At 45.8% G+C, this 18,936-nt stretch overlaps 1 protein-coding gene across 2 annotated transcripts in view; it reads left to right on the forward strand.

The window, feature by feature from the left end:
* The first annotated feature begins 13,293 nt into the window (after window positions 1-13,293).
* NCALD (neurocalcin delta) overlaps window positions 13,294-18,936 on the forward strand; it is a 51,259-nt gene continuing 45,616 nt past the window's right edge. The window contains exon 1 of one of the 2 annotated variants that reach the window (XM_030481776.1): window positions 13,294-13,505. The gene's annotated coding sequence lies outside the window, so the exon portion shown is untranslated. The remainder of the gene's footprint in view (window positions 13,506-18,936) is intronic. The other variant, XM_030481769.1, reaches the window with a different exon arrangement.

Here is an 18,936-nt window from a genome sequence, read left to right on the forward strand (position 1 = left end):
CCCATCCTGGATGCGGCTGCTCTTTGGTACTCCAGGGAACCTCCAGTGATCTGGGCAGAGTTACTCCTCACTTACACCCACGTAAGTAGGAATGGGAATGCAGATGATATGTTTACATTTTTTTTTAAGCTAACTGAGTAACAGAGCCAGAAACAGAGACAGCTTTGATTACAGTGAAACACAGTTTTAACCCACAAGCCCTAACTTCTGGAGTGTCACTAGACCTCCTGTTTAGTAAGACACAACAGGAGCTAATCTCAGTGCACAGATGACAGGCACGAATTCACCCCAACCCAGGCCCCTGTGCTGGTGTTGGTTTACCTGGGCTCCTGTCTGGGAGCACTGACTCACAGTGCCAGGCTAGGGGATGAACAGGAACAGATAACAGTGAGGTCCATTTCAGCAGGTTTGCAGGTCTGTTATCTGTCCTGTGGCCCAATTATATTGGGTTTTACATTATTTGGAGAGAAACTAGAAGGACCTACTAAGCTTTAAGTTCAAGACTAAGAGGATGGAGCAGCATCTGGCACCTCAGCACAAGCTCCACTCGCATTGCCCAGGAGAGCTTTGCACAGCAAACCCTCCTGAGAAGAGAGGCTTCAGCTGGAGATGCAAGTAGCAACCAAACTGAGGAAGGTCATTTGCATGAAAAGCTGTAAAAATTACTAACAACCTGTCCATTTACATTGTCTCTTGGAGTAGAAGGTTGAACAACCAGCTTGTGCAAGATGATAAGGTGCTGTAGCTCTTCTTGATTGCAGCAAAATCACCTGAAACTTCAGGGCTTCACTTTGGAGAGTGCTCCAAACAACATGGGAAATGTTTCTCCATACTTGATAGAGGCGTGAGGTACTTCCTGGGAGTATGGTTTGTGCCAGAGGATGCCCAGGGATGTGCAGCAGGCTGTGAGCCCCAGTGGATTCAGTCCCAGTTCCAGCGTGGTTGTACTGGGTCTGATGGGGATGGAGTTAACTTCCTCATATCAATCCACCACAACAGTTAGTAACAGGCTTTGGAGTTGCTGTGCACAGGGGAGCAAATTAGGCCAATATCTTTCCCAGTGTGCAAAATACTCCAGGATGTAGGGGGCTATTCTAAAAGCCTCTGCCTTTGTGGTTTTACCCTGGTGTTGAAAATGCTGTAGCTGGCTGGAAGATTCATTTTTTTTCTTGCCAACTTGCCAGTTTCAATAATTTTGACACCTTGTGGTTTGTTTCACAGAACCCTTAGATTATGTGAGCTCCAGTAGGCCTCCTAGCATGAGTAAGGCTGAAGGAGAGGAGCGTGACTTGCTCAGTTACCCTCTGCAATGGTAGTACACCAGGCTGGGAAATGCCTCCAGGATCTGCTGTACTGCATATTAGCAAGAACGGAGGATTGCTCCCTTTGCCCTACTTGCCAATCAAAATGGGATTTCTTTGAGCATGCTGTCTCTCTGAGCATGTCTTCATCTTTTGCCTTGCTTCCCCCTCCACCTTCCAAATAGATTTTGAAACCACTGCCCAAATCCAGACTGGCAGATGGGTAGAAATTTCAAGAACAAGTTCTTCTGTATTTTGTGAAAACTGGTAGCTTAGTAAAAGAAACCAGAATTAACAATATCCCACCCAAGGACACACAGAGAGACTCCAGGCCTTCTGTACGCAGTTTAATCTGCTAAGACATACTGCTAGACCAGTCCTGTAGTATGTGATGAGGTCCACCATTGCTACCAGCATCATTTGTGGTCCATCTAACTTGTCCAAAACTGTTCACATGGAGTAACAGGGGGGCAAAGACAGAGCATGGCTGGCCTATGGACCCTGCGGATGAGCTGGGCACCCTATGGAGGCAGACTGAAAACAGCAGGGAAGAACTGGAAGGATTTTGGAGCTGTCTGCAGATGTGGGGAAGACTTGGGGGCCTTGCAGTGAAGATTCATATGGATATGGAGCGCATCTGAAGTCACTGTGGTGGGGGCAGTAGTGACCATATGATGTGACTCTAGACGAATCTGAGTTTCACTCTAGGCTCTTGGAAATAACACTTTTCCAATAATCAGATAATAGTGAGTTTGCTTTGGCACTGTAGGGAGGAAAAAAAAAGGTTTTTTTCATTTGCTTTGCCCCTGTTCATAGTAAAATGGATTTATTCCAACCAGTAGTGGGAATCAGTTCCTACTCATCCTGGGTGCTTCCACTGTTGCCTGTACTAGCATTATTTTCATTTTAAAGATGCATTTCTAATGGCTTATCTGCTTTGCTGGCTGTTTTAAAAATCGAAGGCAAGGATCACGATAAGATGAGGCAATGACTTTTTCCCCTTCATTTTGTCCTACGCCCCTTCTTTGTACCGACTACATTGATCTAGTCATTGCCTGTCAGTGTGAGGGTGGCACTGACTTCTCTGTTGTGTAGATGCCATTTACTGTGTACCCCCAGCTTAACTACTTTATGTTCTCTACGTTTATTGCTGCTAACCCACCAAAGGCCTTAAAATCCAATAAAATTTGCCCCTTGGCAATGTGAAAATCTCCTTCATCCAATTCATTTTCCGACACAGAATTTCCAGAAGATAAATCCAGGCTCATTTTATATTGTTTTTGTTTTTGTATTGCCTAGTTATGAAATGTTGCATGACAACAGCTTTAAACAGTGACTAATTACCAGCATAGTGGAACATGCTTCTTTTGCCTTTTAGGAATGATTTCTGCCTTTTTCCAGGACAGAAGTACCTTTTGGTAAAACAATTCAAAAGAGACAAATATGCAGACAGTTAACAGAAGTCAAATATTTGAACTGCTTTCCCCCTTCATCGTGGACTGTAGTTACAAGGAATCAGTGCTCTTTGCCAAACACTTAACTTATCTTGAAAAGGAAAGTTTTGAGTCCAAGTCACAGAATCATAGAACCATAGAATGGTTTGGGTTGGAAAGGAGCTTAAGATCATCTAGTTCCAACCCCCCTACCATGGACAAGGGCACCTCACACTAAACCATGTCGCCCAAGGCTCTGTCCAACCTGGCCTTGAACACTGCCAGGGATGGAGCATTTACCACTTCTTTGGGCAATCTGTTCCAGTGTCTCACCACACTCACAGTAAAGAACTTCTTCCTTACATCTAACAGGAACTTCCCCTGATTTAGTTTAAACCCATTACCCCTTGTCCTGTTGCTGCAGTCCCTGATGAAGAATCCCTCTCTGGCATCCAACCCAGCAGTAGGGTGAATGGGGAGATGTGTCGTCGCCTGCCTTGTGTCCTCAGGGCAATGCCAGTAGGACAAGCTGGATGTATTTGGGATCAGTGATGGCCACTGTTCCATATCCTCATGCCTTCTTTGAAAATGCTTTTTAGCTCCACCAGTCTGACTGGAACTGAAGAGAATGACGTTAAGTACTGGCATTGTTTCCTCCAGTCAGGTAGGCTTCCCATCCCAGGCATCTTCATCCCTTCCTAGTTTGAGTTTGTCCATCCAGCTCTTCCTCTTTGGCACTGTGACCATCTCCCATGTTGGCACCAGATTCCACCATCAAAATGCTGGAGTTTGTGCCACATTAAATTAGAGCACTCCTAAGCCTAAGTCTTTTAGGAGCTCTGCAGTGTACATTTGCCAGCCCCCTCCAGGCTCAGCAAGTTGTTGCCTGCTGGCCAATTCCTTCTCACCTCCTGATTCTTGTATTAGCTTGCATCATTTCCATTTCCACTAATATCCCATATTGTGCCATGTTGGGTGGTTTAGTGGAGTCTAGGTATATCTCATTTCTTTTGACCAGTAAAATCCTTTTCTCAAAAATAGATATGGGCTGAGCTGAACACATCTGTTTGATAAAAGTATGGACTTGTATTCTCTTCCTCTCTGTTTGTTCTCCCCTTAAAAGTTTGCCTTATGCTTTGCATGCTACATAGTCCAGATAAAGTGGCCCATATCTGTGCATCTTACTTACAGTTCTTTTATTAGAGACTGCCTGAACTACTGAGAAGTAGAAATATTTGTTAGAAATACTTGCTGCCAGATTTACCATTTCATTTGCCAGCTCTTTCACTATTCTGTGATTCTTAAATATCAATCATCTGGTCTTTTGATTCAGGCACATTAAAACTCTTCAAATTTTATTCTATTTCAGGGTCGGTAATTTTCATCCCCATATTCTTAGTCTAACATATGTTTTTGCCATGTGTTCATTGTCCTCTCTTAATGCAAACCAAGATGAAAGGTTAAGTTTGTTTTGAGACCATACCTAGATCACCTTTAATTTGGATTTTACTCTGTCTGCATAATAACTTCTTGTCTTTCTGGGCTAGCTCACTACTACCAAGTAGCATTTAACTACTTGAGTGAATTTCGTTTGCAAAGCTAATACTGTTTTGGTGCAGCTCTGAATCGACCCATTTCAAAATTTTCAATCTCTTGTTCATCAGTTTTGGGTAACAATTCATCAAATTCAGCATTAATAAAATATCACTCTCTTACTTTAATCTTCCTGAAGCAGATAAAATGCACAGCCGTAACACCTTGCACAGCTCTGGAGAAGAGATTGCAGGGCTCTGCTCTCTGGCCATGTGATGAGGCTCCAGGGAGCAAGGCAGGGAAGGAGCAGGGCAAGGAAGGAGCAGGGCAGGGAAGGACCAGGCTGCTCTCAATCCCTTGGTGCCACTCAATCCTTTGGAGGATCTGTGATCTCCCTGGGAGCAGGTGGCTGAGCAGGACTGGGTGGCAGCAGTGCTCAGGCTCCGTGGGTCAGGAGCACAGGTTCTTGCATCTGTCCATATTTGTCGTCTCTTTGCATCTTCTTAAAAAGTTAATGCATTTATAACCTAGAAGCCATCCTCAAACAGATGGGTGGCATTCACCCTTTGAAGTTAAAAAACCAGGGTATGCCAGCTGGAAAATGATGCTCTGGCCCACAGTGCAAAGGCAATGGAGTCAAGGGCTTGATACACAGCATCCAGCCATGGCTGGCCATCTGGCTCACCGAAGCCATGTCCCTCTCATTATGGTGACAGCTTCATGTTTGCTCCGGTTTGTTTTGTTTTGCTGAGTTCGGTTGCTGGGATTTAGCACAGCTGGGCGACTTGCATTATCCCACTCAGAGATAACGTGGGAAAACAGCCTTAGCTTTCACTTGCTACAAGGATGCTGGGGACATCTGTTGTGGCTGGATAGGGTCATCTCAGCAAAGGACGGAAAGGTACTTCATGCAGTGAGTCCTCTCACTTGAAGGATGATATAGTTCTTGATTCCTGTTAAAGACAGACTAGAGCACTAAACACAGCAGGTATTGGTCACTGGATCTTACAGAATTTGGCTGTTCCTAGCTTGCATTCATTTATTCTTGGGGTATTTCTGCATGTTTTTGGCAGGCAGTTGTTGGCTTAATCTTGCATGTGCTCTACATCAACTAAACATTGAGTGTGGTTATGTTCTTCCTTGGTTTTAGTAGGGTTTTTTTCCATGTAAGCCACACTTACGAGGCTTCCAGTCAATTCAAACCAGAGACAGAGTGAGCTCATACCTGCCTGCAAAACACTATGTGTCCACACCCGTGGAGACAACCAGGTCAGCAGAAAGACTGATAGATTGGATGGATTTGTGAGAGTCTGCCTTTATGTTCAGATTCACATAAACCACTGCTGGGCTCGGAGCACAGCCAGCATGTGCCTGTCTGTTTACTGGGTGGGAGCCAGCCATGAAGTTGCCTGATGTGCAGAGTTGCTTTTATAAATGGGCACCTTGGGAGTGCAAGCTGTGATGCCAGGTCTGGTTTCAGGGAAGAGCGGTCAGGAGAGACACAAAGCACCAAGTGGTGCCTGAAAAGGTCTAAAACATTTGGCGTGGTGTCTGGGGTCCTAACAGGGTCCGTGTTTGTCATCGCCTGTGGGGAAGGGGTGGGAGATGACTAGGGAGGGGCTGTTTTGCTCTTCTCTCCTCAGAGATCATCAGCTTTTGGTTTTGTTGCTACCACAGATGCCTGGCAGTGCAGTGATTGCTTCCGCTGCTTCATGCCCACTTCCTGTTGCAGTGCCAGGCTGTGCCAGGCCTGCAGAGCCTGCAGTATGAAAACAGCTCATGCATTTGCCTTTGTTCAAGTGCTGTGAGCTTGCACTGCAGGTATGTGACTAACTGCTGTCCACACATCCATCCTTCTCAGACCAAGGTCAGGGACACAGGCAAGCACCAGCAGTGAAGGCTCTGGGGCTGGAGAGATGGCAGCAGCGGGTGCTGGAAAAGGTGAAAGGGAGAAGTGGGATGTGAAGGGATGCAGTCAGCTGGGCTGCTGCCAGAGTCAGTGCTCAGCCATGACTGTGTCCTCCCGAATAGCTTGGGAAGAGCTGCTGCTGAAGGAGCAGGGATCTTCTCATGTCCCAGCACGATACACCGTCCAGCTACTACTTCTGTGTTTAGGAAATTAATGACAAATTTATCACCATTTACCTCTTGGGTATCAAAGGGAGAAAGGGGAAAATTGCTTGCTATCAAGGAAAGGGTAAAGACGCCTGGTGTAAGCCAGAAAACACATGCCAAAAATGCTTTCATTCCTATCTATGTCCTCAGCAGCTACTGACAGTAGGAAAACTTTCTCTATTATCTGTGGAGGATGGAGTTAAGGAAGTGCCTGCCAGAAACACTGTATAACGATGCATGCAAGGACAGTGAGTTCCACTCCCAAGAGCAAAACTCCAGGGCTTTCTTCTGAACTGACCTTTTTGTTTTGCTCCAGACCCTGCCTGGCCACTGATAAAAAGCCAAGCAAGGCTTTACCCACCTAGTGTTGAGGAGCAGAGATTAGCTGCTGGGATGTGCTGGGAGATTGGGAAGGACATGGACGTGTCCTGGTCAGGACTGGTGAGGAATTGAAGCAGAGTCAGTTTTTTATTGTGGACAAATTCATTATCTGGCCCAGATGAGATTTTCCTTGTGGCCAGATAACGGCTGGGTGGCAAGCTGGGGCTGGGTGAGGGGGAGGCTGTGTCCAGCACAGCCTGAAGACTCCCCTGGGATTCCTTTAGGGACAAGGTGCAGGAAACAGCCTTCTTTGCAGGGATGTGCACACAGGGACTAGCTGCGCTCCCTGGAGTGGGCTACAAAACACCACCGCAGAGGAAAACAGGTCTCCAGTGCCAAGAGCTGACCTGCCTCCAAGCTCCTTGGAGCCATGGGAAGTGTTGGGATGGTGATGTCTCCATGAAGGAAGGATAATGTCATGCTCTCGTTCCTGAGTGTGGGCAGTGAAACACCATGTCAAAGGTTCATTTTTTTAATAAATGGGGCTATTCACACACTGGTATATTTCACAGGAGTGTGATATAGTATTTCCGTTGAGTGTGCAGGCTGGTGATTTGTTACTACAAATTAAATACTAGCAGCTACTTGGATAAGATAAGCTGCACAGAAGTGGATAGCAGCAGCTCCAGGAAGGGGAAAGAAAAAGAGGGAGTGGAAGCACAGGAGAAGAAAAATAAGAAAAAAGCAAAAACATTTGAAATTTGCCAAGTGTGATAAACACCGCAAACACTTTCTGAAAAACTGGAAATGTTCTTTTTTCATATAGGTGGGACTAAAATACAGATGACTGAATTCCTGTTACTGATTTCTGTTCCTTTCTCCTTAGTGGAGAAAGATTTATTTGGGAGCAAAAGGGTATTTCTATCTTGTTTCTTTGTTTTTCTGCACTCACTATCGCTGTGTGCATGGTTGGTTTCCATGATGGTGTCAGGCACATGGGCTCTGATCCAGCAAATACTTAAGCACACGTGTAACATCCCAGCCGGCGTAAGGTTATCCATGTGCCTAGATGACTTTGGGTCAGGATCTTAATATCTCTGCAGCTCAGATGTGACTTCCGCACAGCAAGAAGGAGACACAGAAGAGTCAGACAATTAGAAAATGTTATCGTGAAACCACAGAGATCCTCACAAGAGGGCTAGGGGATAAATTGCTACCTGAAGTATTGTTTTGGTCTGGAGGAAAAAATTGGTAAATTGATTCTTCTCCAGAGACTGCTGCTTTCAGCCACTGGAAGCAATCAGCTCAGTCCAAATGAGACAGGTTAGGTTAAACTACTGTGCAAATAGCAGAGTTTGGGAGGAGAAGGTGGGCTGTGCTTCCTGGCCAGGCAGTCACCAAGAACAGGGGAGGGAGACTGCTTGTGGGGCAAGCAACGGTGACCCCTCCTGCTCACACAGGTCTTTGCTGAAGTCCCACTGCAGATGAGGACCTTTGTTTCCAAATAACCTTGGTTTGTTTTGAAAGTGCCCCAAACATTTTCTTTGATCCCAAGCGCATTTCTTTTTCCCTGGATGCTGCCAAGAAATCAATTCCTGTTTGATCCAAATGACTTTTCCCTATTTTCTTTCAGTTTGGCCCCCAGATAAGTGCACACAACTCAAGTGCATCAATTAACAGAAAGCATCCACATTCAGCAGTGAAGTCTTCTGGCTGGTCCCTCAGGAGGTACTGCTCATGATTGCTAGATGATGGGAACTTTTTCCAGCTAAGAGTATTTCCATTCCCATCTGGTTTCTTAAGTTTCTGAGCTGGTCTCCTGGTGCTTCAGTGCCACTGAGGTGGGATTCCTGCAAGGGTGATTCGCATCCAGCACACTTGCTGCTGCCTGGAGGTTACATGTTTGACATGGTGGCCAACCTCAACTCCTCTTGCTCTCCCAGCCGTGGTCTGGAGGACAGCACAAGCCTGAGGTCCTTCCTAACAGGCAGGAAAGGATGAGGCCACCCTATTGGGAGAGAGACTTGGAACTGCAGGCTTCAGTGGCATTCTGACACCAAGTCTCTGGGCCAGGGAGTGGATCCTGGCTCCTTTAGCTGTCAGAGTAGATGTAGTCCTGGAAGATGTGCAAAGTGGCAGAAAGTGAGTTCCATCTTACTTGTGGCTCGAGATGCTTTTCCCATCTAACCAACAAGAAGTGCAGAGTGAGGCTGAGAACAAGGGCATTGCAAGGGAAATCCAGGAGAATGGTCAGAGAAAGGAGATGATGTAGAGACACTGGCATAAGGGAGGAGATGCAGAAGAGGTGCACCAACCCCAAAAGTGATCAGCTTCTATGAGGAGGCAGGTGCAAGCGGAAGTTTTATAAGACCATGTGAAAAGCAATTGCATATCTCAATGCAATACTGCCTAAGGATAGATGATGGCATTATTTGGGCTCAAATGCCAGAAAAAGTGTTGCAGAAAAAGTGATCCTTTCTGCAATATATATCACAAAAATCCAACTCATGGTGCAAGAGCACCTCCACCACCCCTCAGCAGCACCCATCAGATGTCTTTGCTTGGGAACGGGTCCTCTCTGCTGATGCTCACACCCTTCCAGCACTCCAGTCCAGTGGCTAAAATGGGTGCTGGGGGAATCCACAAAGCTGCTGGTGCTATACAGCAACCCAAAGGTATTGCTTCTGAAAAGGGAATAATTCACACTTCCTGGGAGCAGGAATTAGTGGCACTAAAGAGCCATGACAGATATATGGGGAAGTTAAGATTTTCTTACATTGCTGCATTCCTGGGAAACCATCTTCCACCTGATTTGACTCTAACAATAATTCTTTCACTGAGCCACCGTCAGTGAACAGAACGGGCTGAACCACTTTCCCTTCTTGTTTCTATTTCAACCCCCCTGTGCTGGTAGCGCCATGTTAGCTGTATGAAAACTAAAATGTCTTTTCCTGTGGGTTTTTTTCCACCCTGTTTTTCTACAAGAGAAAAAGTCAACGTAACAACATTTTGCTGAGCCCTGTTTCTGTCTCTTTTTTATCTATGTAACTGATGCCAATGGAAACATTAGCCACTCTTTCAAATAGCAAGCTGCAGAGGCCAGCAAAATACATGTGGGTTTTTATATATATATATAAAATATTAAAATAATGCCTACTTGCTTTTTTCCTTCATTTTATTTTTAAAAACAGAAAAGAAGTCATGGGTGTTTGAGGGAAGATTTCAAGATGAAGCACTTTTCTAAGTGTTGTTTTGGTAAGAGGGAAACCAAGAGTAGATTCTCAGCTGCTTACATGGATGTGGCTGCTTTCTGAGAGCGAGGACTGATACCAGGGAAGATCTAGTCTTTTGTGGGTTCAAAGATCAACCCATATAGAGTTTCTGCTCCCTGCATGTCTTCCATTTTATGGGCAAACAAATGTTATCTATTGTTAGCTCTGCAGAGCCAAAAGAAGTAGGGGAGGAAATGCTGGATTGTGTCCCACCTTGTAACACTGTATTTGTGTGTAAGTTACTATATAGGTCCCAATACACATATTTTATAGGCAGGTTTAGGTATTAGATATATCTATGCGTATGTTATGATATATACATATTGATAGAGAGATATATATAAAACACACATTACTGCAGTCAGTGAAGCTCTGGCAGACTGTCCATCACACTAAGGGTGAGGGAACTAACTCATGTCCCCGGTAGTGCCCGCCACAGGCCCCAGATATGGAGGGTTTGGAAGGCAGAGGACAGAGGCCTTTCCCCATGAGGCGTTGCATCTTTGTAGCAGGAGGAGGAGCGTGAGTCTTTGTGCAATGGTCCCAGGTGGATGCAAGGCATTTGTTTCTCAGCAGGCTTCAGCCTTTAAATATCTTTTATATATTTTTCCAGTCAGTGCCCGTGTCTCATTGCTTTGAGCTCACTTGGTTGATTGACACTACAAAAGAGACTGGTTTGATGTTGGGGGCTTTATTGTGGAGAAGTTAAGCTTATTCAGGGAATATAGGCTTTTCTGCCACGTTTAGCAGGATTTGGCTTTCCAAGGGATGGATGCTGTTGCTTTAATTTCTGCGTCCATCATCTGTGTGGTTTAAGGTCTCCCTTGCCCCTAGTCCTGGGAAGCTTTGTGAGTTACAGCAAGTGCTGGGGAGAAGCAGAGATTTCAGTCAGAAATTCAGAAAATCTCCCTCTGGAGGACTCATCTCCAGCCACCATCTGTGGGGAGGCACAGCAGGACCTCTGACCAGCCCTGGGAACTGGGAACAGCACACTTCAGACTGCCATTATCATATGTTTTTCAGAGCATTGGTCTTTTTTGTTGGGTTTTTTTTCCACTTAACATCTTTCAACTGGCTGAAAATTACAACCTTCACAACATATAATTAGTGCATCCTTATAAACACTATGCATGGTTTAAAAACTCCTCTGGGCTCTTGTCCTGCAGCAGAAATAACCCATGAAAGAGAGTGAAAGGGTTATTTTTATGCTGGAAGACAGAGATGCTCTGCACACCCATGTGCTTGTAGGTGTGGGGGACCAGACTTAATGGGGAGCAGGGCAGGCACGGGCCCCTGGGCGGCTGCTGGGGGGAGCTCCGGGGGGACCCTGCCCGGACTCCTCCATCAACCCTTTAAAGCATCAGCAAAATGGCTATTGAAATGTTTTGTGACCATTAAAATGCATGTCTTGTGTGGTCCACTTTTGTGAAAGAGACTTTAGAAGACTAAAACCCTTTAAAATCTCTCCCAGGTGCACACACTTTTGACAGACTAATAGGAAGTAATGCACTAGGCATCGTTGAGGGATATATTTTTTAACTGCAATCCCCAACTTTCTGTTGTATTGTGTAAACATTGCCATTAAGTGAAAAAAAACCCCATCTGTATGTTATGGTACAATTTTACTGGTGGGTATGGACATGAAGTTTCAGCCTTCTATACTGGATTAATATGTGTAATTATATGTAACCTAGTAATCAGTGGAGCTTTTTAAATTCATTGCATTATTCTGTTAAAGAGTCACAGGTCTCCCAGCTACTTATTAATATTTTTAAGGCATGTATTTTAGACACTGAGGCTGCCTTATTCTGTTGTAAAACTCCTTGAGCCCTCTTCACTGCTTTCGCACCAAGGCCTGGGGTGCAGCTCAGGATCCCAGAGGCCTTTTCCCCCTCATATGAAAGGCTCCAGGAAGCCCCAGCATGGTGGAGGTGCTGGGAAGGTGGTTTGTAAGCCGTGTTGCAGAGAGAGATGCACATCTCACTAAATGCTACATAAACCAGCACTGGCTGTTAGTGTTGAGCTAAATGTCCCAAGCGCCTGCTGCTGTCACACTGGAGAGGGAGGCAGAGGAGGGCAATGAGGATCAGTGGTCCCCGCACTGCCCACCAGTTCCATGTCCCCACCACCCTCCCTCTGCCTTGGATGGGGGAAGCCATCCCCAGCACCCCGTCACCATCCCAGGTTGTCTTTTCCTTTTTAATACTTTCTCTTTTGCCTGTTGCAGAAGCGCCAAAGTCAACTTCAGCTGCGGATGCCCCAGTGTTTACATTTGCAGACCCCATGTGGCTTTCCATCTGCTTCTACTTTCACTAGAGCCATCTACTGCAGTTTGTTCCTGGTATTTCATACCCAGACACTGGTCAGTAACTACCACCAACTCAGATAAGTACAAGAGCATTTTCTTGTTGCTGACACTTTGCCTTTCCTCCCTGCTTCTTGCAGGTGAATGTCGTTCTCTCCTCCTGGCCTTTCCCACGTTCTGCCCCTGGTGTGTGCATGTGCTGCGGGGCTCTGCTAAGGCGGTGTGCAGAGAAGAAAAAAGGAAATTTGGGGGAAGAAGTGGATTTCAGCTAGAGTAACAAAGAAATCTGAGACACTGGTGTCATGTTTCTGTCAGCAGGATAATGCTGCAGAGGTGAGTCGGAGCCAGGTGGAGGCAGGCACTGCTTTGTCCCCTTCCTGGGATGTTTTGACAGGAGCAGCAGGAGAAGCATTGCAGGCAGGTGAGCAGGAGGGGCTGGTGGCCAAGGTTCATGGACTTGAGGCCAAGCTGGCCAGGGACCTGGGGGGTTGGCCCGCAGCCCCGCACGGCTACTGCCCCGCACCACTTCAGCAAGGACCGCTGCTGCCTTGCCCCAAACCTGGGCAGAAATGCTGGTGGCCAAATACGCATCTCTGTGACTATGAACAAAACTCCAGCTGTGTGTCATTTTGAAAGACCCTAATTTTAGCTAGCCAGTACAGTGCCCAGCTGTGCATCACTGAGGTGCCCAGGCACACAAGGAGGGCAGTGCTTTCACCCCTTTGCTTGGGCAAACCAGGCATAGAAGGGGTTCTTTTCTGGCAGGGGCTGGGGATGCAGTAAGAAGAGGAAGACGGAGGCACATTTTCTTATGGGGACAGGGTTAAGAGAGTGCCGGCAATGGGACCGTCCCCCAGAGCCGCCAGCTCCAGCAAGCGCTGGGTGTTTGGGTTGTCCGGGCGCCCGCGATGGTTCCAGTGTGCGCGCAGTATGACAGATGACCTATTGAAATAATTTCGGAGCAGTGCTGGGGTTGCCAGGACAACCCGTGCTCCCTGGGCCTGCGCCTGGCCATGTGACAGCCGCCTTGACGTCAGCTGGAGGCAGAGCCTGCGGTTTCGGCCGCGCAGTCAAAGCCTTGTGAGAACCCGGTGGATGCTGGATTTATCCCTGCCGCCACCGCCGCTGCCGCCGCTGCCGTTTCTCAGGGGCTGCCAGAGCATGGACTATTAAAAACTTGCATTTCTGCAGTGTGAGGTAACCATTTGCTTTATGTTCTCATCAGGTATTTCTTTTTTTTTTTTTTTTCCTTTAAAAGAAAAATAGAATAGAAAGCAGCTTATCGGGACTGATATTTTTTCACTTGTTTGTTTTGGCTGGAAGTTTGCCTTGATGAACAAGCCCGGCACTATCAGATAAATGCAAAGCAGCTTCCAGTTACTAATTCTGTGTGCAGACTGCAAAGCGGACTTAAATTTAAATTAATGATCCATGAAAGGAGAAGAAAATGATATTATTCTCATTTGACACTTTAGGAATACAAATGAACACGGGTAATCCTAGGCTAATGCATTCAGGAGTTAAAAGAAATTCTGTTTAGGTATTGTGTTGATTTGGGCATCTCTACAGCTTTATAGCTCTGTTGGAACTTGTAGGTTTCTAATGCTGCCTAATTCAGATGGGTTTGTACCCAACGTGTTCGGTGAGGGGGAAGCCAGCAGCCGATGCAGCTAGGAACAGCTTGAAATCCAGCTCTCAAAGTTTGAGTCTTTAAACCATCTTTGTTCACACAGAGTCCCCGCACGCTCCCTGGGTTTTCTGTCCCTCTCCTGGGGCACGCGGCACTCTTGACCGTATAGTGTTTACAGAGGGAAGGATCAAGAGCTTCCTGAAAAATTATCTGAAATATGCCCAGAGAGCAGCGTTGCTGTAACACCGGCTTTTACCCTTTTCCTCGCATGCACACACACGGCTTGGGTTTTGCTTTTTATTTTTTTCTCTGTTGTGGATTGAAAGCGGTTAGAATAGCCAAAAAAAGAACTGCAGCATGAACAGCATCACAGTAATTGAAAAATGAAATGCTATTTGGGTCTTTTTGTAAAAAGAAGAGTGGGTTTGGGTCTGTTTCTGTATTACACTTACTCCAAGGGGGCTGTTGTGGGGAAGGAGATCACAGGGCTCCTGAAGTTTAGTGCCACAGCCTGAGTTTGTTTGTGTGGGAACATATAGATTCATTTTAAGAACAGATTACAGCTGAAGCATTGCGTGCATTGTTTCCTGGAAAAGTATGCTAGATCATTCTTATCTTCTCTAATTATATGCTCCTGTTCCCTTCCTCCCAAAGTTCAAAGGGTTTATTGATAATGGTAATGATTTTCTACAGCAGCTGCCACTCTGAAACAATCACAGAGTTACAAAACAATTTGAAACACAGAGCAATAAAAGATAAAAAAATTCTATAAAAATTATTCTAATGCAGCAGAAGCAATTGTTTCAGAAAGGGAGCCAAGGCAGAGATTAAAACTGAAAGCACTTCTGTAAGGAAAGTTATGGCTGTGGATTTCACTGCATTTGGCATTCTTAACAGAGCAACAAGGATAAATGCATGTGAAACCTCTAAACCATTCCACTTACCATTATCTCATATGTTCTTTCCAATTCAACTCTTGTGCCTAGAATATCAATGTTTAGGGAGACTGGAATATTTTTAATTCATTTCCTTTATTAAATTTTTTACCTGATGCCAATGCATTAGTGCATGAGGAATCTTGACCGGCTCCTCATAGGTGAGTTTAACCAAGGTTTACAGGAGCCTTGCAGCTTCACTGTGGAGGTGCTAGCACCCTGTGTGCAGCCTTCACAGAGGGAGTGCGGCTCTTGGTGTCCTCTCCCGGGATGAACTGGGCATAGCTGCTCCCCAGCCACCATGGGGAGTGTTTTGGTTGATGGTGGTCCATGCCCCTCACCTGCATGTGGGTCTCCCTGGAATCTGGGCAGTGGGGTAGGAGGGGAAGGCAGGGGGGGTTAGTCGATGTGACCCACCAGCCTCTGAGGTCTGCTTGTTCACCAGCTTACACCGGTGGGGTAAGTCCAGTGAAGGACTGAGGCATAGAGTTTGGGGATGGATTCTTGCTGAGCAGCACCTGCCATTCAAGAAAAGTCATTAACTTCAAGTCTGGAGGATTTGGCTCCATGTATAATTGCAGTTGCCTGCCAGGTTTGAGTCATCGGTGTGGCAATGATGCTTGGTGAGGGTTGGGGCTTCACCTTATTCATTTAGGCTCAAATACAGTGTCCTGTATCATTTGATGCCTTGAAAACACCTGCAAGGGCAAAAATAATTGATGCAACTTTTGCACAAGAGCTATTAATTAGAAATATTTATAAATAGGTTCCTCATCTCCAGATGGAATGGACATAGCTTGCATTAGTGATACTGAGCAAGTCTTCAAAAGGCTCTAGCTTGACCTGAGGGAGGAGGATGATAAATTTCTTCACGTTTTACCAGGAGGGTCCCAGCCATGTTGTGGCAGGAGGCAGCTGGTGAGTGCTGCTGAGGTTTCACAGGGATGTGTCCTGCTTGGAAGAGTGACCGACTCTGTCCCCTCTCTTTGAGCCTCTGCAGGTTTTGGGAATCCCATCAGCCCAGGCTCCTTTGAGCTCCGGAGGTGGGGATGGCCAAGATGTGGCCAGGCAGGCAGCTTGCAGGCAGTGCCAGAGTGTGCAGCTGGAGGAAAAGGAACAGGTCCCTCCTCAGGGGAAGGGCAGGGGACAGTGTGTGAGAGTTGTCCTGGGGCTGTGTGCCTCTGCTCAGTGATTTCATGCTCTCCTTGTCGCTGGTCAGCTGTGTACCAAATCCGTTTGACAAACACTTGATTTTACCTTGGGAGTGTGTGAAGTTGCCAGGCAATGTAATGCTAAGCATCCCGGAATCTCTGCTCTGCCATGATTTCACCCACCACGAGAAAAGAACAAACAGCCTGTAGGTTCCTTCCTGCCACTGAGAGAGGGGGAAGGTGGCTGGCGCCCATCCCTCATCTTCTGCCCAACACCACAACCGTGGCACTGCCAGCTTACTTGGACTTGAAATCCTCTGACATAAAGAGAAAAATATACGACTGCACATGGGCTTGCTGAGAAACCACCTTCTTCTGGGGTGGACAGATTGACCCTCATACCTCCCATCAGCCTTCATATCATTTACAAATGTCACCCCCCGTTGCACGCACACAAGGAGGAGATGATCTCTCATCGACAGCCTCCTTGTCCATGGAGGAGGGTGAGGAGACCAGCAATTCCTGAAGAATTCAAGCATTTCACCTTAGGAGAGATCTTGGCTAAAAACAGGACTAAGATCTCCCTAAGTCACTTCTCACACAACTGGATACAAACAGGGAAATTTAAAAAAGACATGATCTGTTGATGCCTCTAGCCTAGTAATAATTACACATTCAAGCCTTTCGTGTGCTCTACCTTGTTCTGGTTGAGTTGATGGGCAATGACAATCTAAATTTAGGTTAGAAGCATAATAAAACCTAAAACAACCTTGCAATGCAGAATGCTGACTCCTTGCATTTTTCAAACAGAATGAGATTTCTGCTGTCTTTTTAAAGGTCCTAGTTATTACTCAAGGCAATAATTCAGGGGGAATAAAATCCCCTGTACAGGGGGAAGGAATTGTCAGACAGTGGGATCTGATGTAGGAGTATGGTATGGAGTTTCAGGCTCTTAAATTACATATTGCAGAAGTTGGTTTCCACCCTGCTAAAAATCATTACATTGTGCTAATTTAATGTCCTGCATCAACATTAGCAACAACTGGTTTAAATGATAACTGAGCTGCAGTACAGATTTGGTATTTTAATCAACAGTTGCTTTTCCAATTAAATGCAGATGCCATGCGTATGGTACTCTGAATGCAAAATAAAAAAGTTGACCTGATTGTTGGTTCCAAGCTAAAGCAACAAAAATCCTAACTCTGGAATGTTTTTGGTAGTCGTATTTTACAAATAATCTTCCATGGTGAGCCAAAATCTATGCAGACAGTTATAGTCAGATAACAGTTAAAAAAATAGACAATGTTTTGGCTGTACTTTCACTGCTGTTAAATTTATCTTCTCAAATAGCAGGGAGTATGAGTTGAGGTTTGAGAAACAGTAATTTTGTAATTATTTTACATGGATCGAATTATTCTGTCATCAAATTTGCATTTCAGACAGCATTACAGTATGAAAATATAATTAGAAACTGTAATTCAGGAATAGCTGAATGTGGTATTTCCCAGGGGGAGCACTGCGAAGAAGCTGCCCTCACTACAACTTTAGTAAATGTCAAAATCCTATAGGTGGAAAATGTGAAGGCTGAGTTGTAAGATTCTTCTCCCTTCTGCGGCCTGCACTCACTGTCAACTTTCTGCCGAACTTCATTTTTCTGTAAGATTAATTTCCACAGAAACATCTAATCATGAAGAGCTGAAGTGCTCAGATCCTGTTCGGATGAATTTCAGTCTGGCTGTGCTGAGAGTTGCTGAATTGCTTTCAGCCACAAAATGACACTGAGATAATATAAGGATCTGATTTACACACAGGAAAGCCAAGAAGCTTGTTCTTTGGGCTGAAATGCTGGCTTTAATTTGCCCAGAGCCCAGAATTCCCAGCAATGCCTCCTCTCACAGGACAGAGCAGAGGATGGGTCTCAGTTTAGCTGTGTTTCTCTTCTTTTGTAATTCAAGACTTTTTGCTGCACATATTCACAGTGATGTGGAAAGTTTTAGCTGTGTAAATCTCATTGATGTCAATCAATTTTTTTTACTATTCTTGTTATGATCTTTGGCTTATCATAGACACATTAGCTGGAAATGAGCATATCTTTTCTTTTTAGTTGTGTTGATAAATTCTGTCCAATTTTGTCTTTGACACACACTTCTTTGGAGAGCATCATGGCCAGTTTTTCTGACCACCTTGTTGGGATGTTGGGCAGGACCATATGTGGAGCAAAGCCTGTGATGCACAAAGCAAAGCTGGCATTGGGAGGAGGTAGAAGCTGACTGTGGGGCATGTTTGATGCTTTGATGTCCCCATGCATCTCTCAGTCCTGCTGAGACACAGTCCCAGTGCTGTTCCAGATGAAATGCCAGGGCCAGGCAGGAAAAGGAGCAGTGTGGACCTGTGAACTCAGGACTGCATGGATAATTGGGCTGGCTGGTTCCCAGTGACTCAGGGACACAGTTGCTCCCAACATGCTCTGTGGAACAAGACCACGTGCCTCCCGAGGCCACCTTCCTGCACTCACCTACAGCCAGCCCTGGTGCTTTGCATGGGCGCAGGGGGGACATCTGCCCCATTGGTCACACTTTGTGTGATGCACGCCTTGCAGCCTGGATCAGGAATTTGCAATGTGAGCAAAGGGCAGGATCTGCAGGGTGTCACTGCTGATGACCTGAGAAGGTATTTTTGTTATGGAGGGTACAATAAGCCAGGTTTGCTCTTTATGGGTAAGTGGCCTTGCCTGGGGAGCCCTGTGTGAATGCTGGTTTACAGGTGTGGCATGAGCAGCTCCTGAGCATCACACCCATAGTTTTGCAAATTTCATAGAATCATAGTCATAAAGTCATGGAATTATGGAACGGCTTGGATTGGAAGGGACCTTACGTATCATCTAGTTCCAATCCCCCTGCCATGGGCAGGGACACCTTCCACTAGACCAGGTTGCTCAAA

The sequence above is a fragment of the Strigops habroptila genome, chromosome 1 (genome assembly GCF_004027225.2).
Source record: "Strigops habroptila isolate Jane chromosome 1, bStrHab1.2.pri, whole genome shotgun sequence".
In the NCBI taxonomy this organism is placed as follows: domain Eukaryota; kingdom Metazoa; phylum Chordata; class Aves; order Psittaciformes; family Psittacidae; genus Strigops; species Strigops habroptila.